Raw genomic sequence first — 3,871 nt, 5'->3', positions numbered from 1 at the left:
ATTATTGTTGATCTTATTTCTTCACACATGGTTAAAATTGGCTTCTTTCCACTTATTTCTTCTACTTAGCTTCAACTATCATGGTAGGCCCACTATCTACACCCAACCCAATAGCAGCTGTGTTAGATCCATTATCATTACCAACTTTATAACCACCCTACCTCACGAGATCTATGACTTCTTATTCTTGACAACGTCCATCGATACACATAGGTTTATATATATAGTGTAGATAATAGATTAGAATCGTAACAGTGGCGTTAAAACTTTTTAGTCTTTCCGATGACGAGTTTTGGTAATTAGATAATTACCGTATAGTTAATTTTTTTTTGAATTAGCCACATCTCGTTAATTCATTAAATGATGAATTAGTAGAAGGACAACCCTAGATGCATCATCAATCAATTAGTACATGATCACAATTTTTATTCTTGGACCAAAATGCCTTTGCTATGCGTTAAGCCAAATTAAAGCTTTAACTACCCTTGCATAAAACCTTAAGTTAACTGAACCATTAGCTCACTCAAACCAATCATAATTCAACTATGATTAAATCCGTCAATCACACTCCCTTCTCCCCTCATCACCGAACTCATCATGCATTAACCATAATCACACCTTTAACTCATTTAATGACAATCACACTTGTCAACTTTTCACCACAACAACAAAGCATCGAAACCTTGCCTCCTTACACCTGGCTTTCTTATCACCATATATATATATATATATATATATATAAAATCTACATTAAAATGAAACCTAAGGGAAAAAGAAAAAAAAAGAAGAAAGAAAGAGAGCGTTATGGGAATAGGGCATCACCGAAGAAGAAGAAAGAAAAGAGAGCAAGCTAACCGAGGAGAAGGAAAATCGGACACCATGACCATCACCACAAGTTCTTGCCTTCCTTAAAAGGTTGAAAAGCTTGAATTCCTTCCATAATTACTCTTTCTTGGCTGCCAAAAAGCTATTCACAAGGTGAGGGACTTCAATTCCCCTTCTTTCATCAGTTCGGTTCCTAACATCACCATGCAAACCAACCTATGCTCTTCATTCTAGTTTGTGAAATTTAAGGCCATTTTCTCTAACTCCTCTGAACCACCGAACCATCTAGCTAGAGAAGGTGAGTATTCCATCTTTCTCCTTCTTGTGATCATGGATTCGGCCTCAAGGCCATGATGATGATGATGAACAAAATTGAATTATGATGCATTAGGTGTTGTAGCCGAGAAGGTGAGCTTGGGAGCAAAGCACCTCAACTTTTGACACAACCAAGTAAGGGATAGGATAGATAGAATGTTACTTTTGTTGTTGTGCTTACTTGTGTGGATTGATGATTCATTATGTGTTTGATTGATGATAAGTGCATATGAAATTTCTGTTTTGATATGATGCAGAAAAGTAAATGTTCAATTATGTATATGCACTTGTAAAATTGTGAATTATTGATTCTGAGTTCTTGGGGTTGTGTTGAGGGTGGTAGCAACTTTGAATAATAAAAGGAAAGTTAAATGTGTGGTTTTAGAAGAGTTATAAGCTTAGATGTGAAATTTGGCATATGAGGTTGTTAAAAGTGCTTAATGCAGAATTTCTGCATAATTGGCAGCAAGGTGAATTAAATTCTGGGAGTAGCCTAGACCACCATTTTGAACAAAATAAATTTTTTATGAAACGTTGGTGTGTCTTAAATGTCCCATAAAAATTTCAGGACCTATCGATAAGAAGGTTGAGAGGAATGAAATTTTGAAAACTATTGGTTTCTGCAGAAAATTTTGTGTTCCTACTACAGAAGCATCAACTTCCAACCTACTTAACTTTTAATTCTGATAAGTAATTAAGTCAGGACTAGAGGCATTTTATAGTATTGTATGTATATTATACCCAATTTAAATTTCAGACCAATGCCATGTTTGTCAAATTAATTATGTTGGTGGGAAGGTGACTAGCTCATTGATCGTTCAAAACAGCTTTCTCTAAAACAAGGCTATGTTCCCAGATATATAACTTTTTCGTGTGATATGGTATTGAACTGGAATTTGTTTGTTTGAAAGTTGGGTGAGTCTTATTTGATATTACCAATTTTGAGGGATAATTGATCAGAATTGGATTTTTTATGAATTAATTAAAATTATTGTTGTCTGCTATTTTTTTCTAAATCTTCTCAAAGTGATGGCAGAACTTTAAAATTTATTATAAAATCCAATTTTAATCAGATTACCTCGAAACCCAATTTAAATTAAAGCTTTAGGCTTTTAGAATCACCTCATGTAAGTAAAGGTCTCCTGCACAAACTTTTCATGACGTATATGTGCCTTAGAAAGTCAATGGATGCTGAGTCGGGGGACTGTACATAACAGTCTCTGTTTTATAAATATAAGTGTAGGAACATGTATCAAAGCAATGCATAAATTATATTGTCATAAACTTCAATCCGTTGCGAACGTGTGAACATATAGTTTGCATAATTTTGAGATCATTCAATATATTAATTACTAAATAGAAGATCAACCGCTACTAGAACAAAGTTGCAGAAAATAGACTAAGTATAACAGTATTTTATAAGGTACAGAAAGCTGAGGGCAAAAGTCTCCAAGAGATTAATTCAGAGAATAAGAAAAAACCCCAACATATTGACCAAAGATTGCTAATGCAGGAACGCTGATGAACCACTATTTTATGACTTATTTTGGATCGAATCGAGTGGATTTTATCAACTATTCTCACACTTATTAATGTAAATTGCATATTTTTAAGTTTCCTTCCTAATTTTGTGTTATGATTGAAAACATACTTCCTAGGCCTTAAGATTGCTAATTTTTAATCCTCTTTTATTACCATTCAATGCCGTGATATGTGAGTTAAGTGATCTCATGTTTATAGGGCAGGAATGGCTTAGAGGATGGAAAGGGAGCATACAAAAGTAGAAGAAACATAAGAATTTGGATATTTGAGCAGCTGGTGCCGACGCGTATGCGTGGCTGACGCGTACGCGTGACGAGCGTCACATGCTGAATAAGGTGAAAACACTGGGGGCGATTTCTGGGCTACTTTTGGCCCAGTTTCAGGTCCAAAAAGGAAGACAAGAGGCTGGGGAGTGGAGCAGGAGAAAATTCCATTCATTCATACACACATTAGTTTTAGATGTAGAATTCTAGAGAGTGAGTCTCTCTCTTCTCTCTAGGTTTTACTGTTTCTTCTTTTATTTTCAATTTCATCTAGGTTTAGGTTCTACTTATTATCTTGATTCAAGTTTCTCTTTCAATTCTTGTTATTACTCCTTTGCTTTCTTAGTTTTATATGTTGTTTCCTTTACCTAGTTGCTTTATTGTTCATGACTCCTTGTTGATTCCAATTTCCTTTTAATTCAATTGAGGTATTTTATGTTTATTGTTACTTTCTTTAATTTCTTGTTATTGTTTTCATGCAATTATTAGTCTTAGATTTTACTATTTCTTGTTAATTTTCTATGTTTTTATCTTGTGCCTTCCAAGTGTTTGATAAAATATTTGGTTGGATTTTAAAATATATTTTTGTGTTCTTGGCTTGGGTTGGTGATTTAGAGACTCTTGAATTATAAAAAATCTCTTGTTGATTGGTAATTAAAGATTGCCGGTTAACTTGAACTTCACTAAATCTAGTCTTTCACTATGAGTTTACTAGGACTTGTGAACTCAAGTTGATTGTATGCACTTGACTTTCCTTCATTGGTTAGAGGTTAACTAAGTGAAGACAATTTACATTTACCATCACAATTGAGGACGATAATGAGGATAGGAATTTCGATTCTTACCTCTTGCTAAGACTTTTCTTATTTATTAGTTTATTTTCTTGTTATTTACATTCCTTGTTCATCATTCAAAACCCCAAAAAT

General features: G+C 33.9%; 1 long non-coding RNA gene across 1 annotated transcript; it reads left to right on the top strand.

The window, feature by feature from the left end:
• The first annotated feature begins 725 nt into the window (after positions 1 to 725).
• Positions 726 to 3,382, top strand: LOC140181071 (uncharacterized). Its single transcript, XR_011875690.1, has 4 exons — positions 726 to 978; positions 1,060 to 1,123; positions 1,217 to 1,275; positions 2,881 to 3,382. It is a non-coding gene; the product is annotated as an uncharacterized lncRNA (long non-coding RNA).
• The last annotated feature ends 489 nt before the right edge of the window (positions 3,383 to 3,871 follow it).

The sequence above is a fragment of the Arachis hypogaea genome, chromosome 17 (genome assembly GCF_003086295.3).
Source record: "Arachis hypogaea cultivar Tifrunner chromosome 17, arahy.Tifrunner.gnm2.J5K5, whole genome shotgun sequence".
Lineage (NCBI taxonomy): Eukaryota > Viridiplantae > Streptophyta > Magnoliopsida > Fabales > Fabaceae > Arachis > Arachis hypogaea.
The sequence above is the reverse complement of the archived record's forward strand: the minus strand, read 5'-3'. Positions and strand labels throughout refer to the sequence as shown.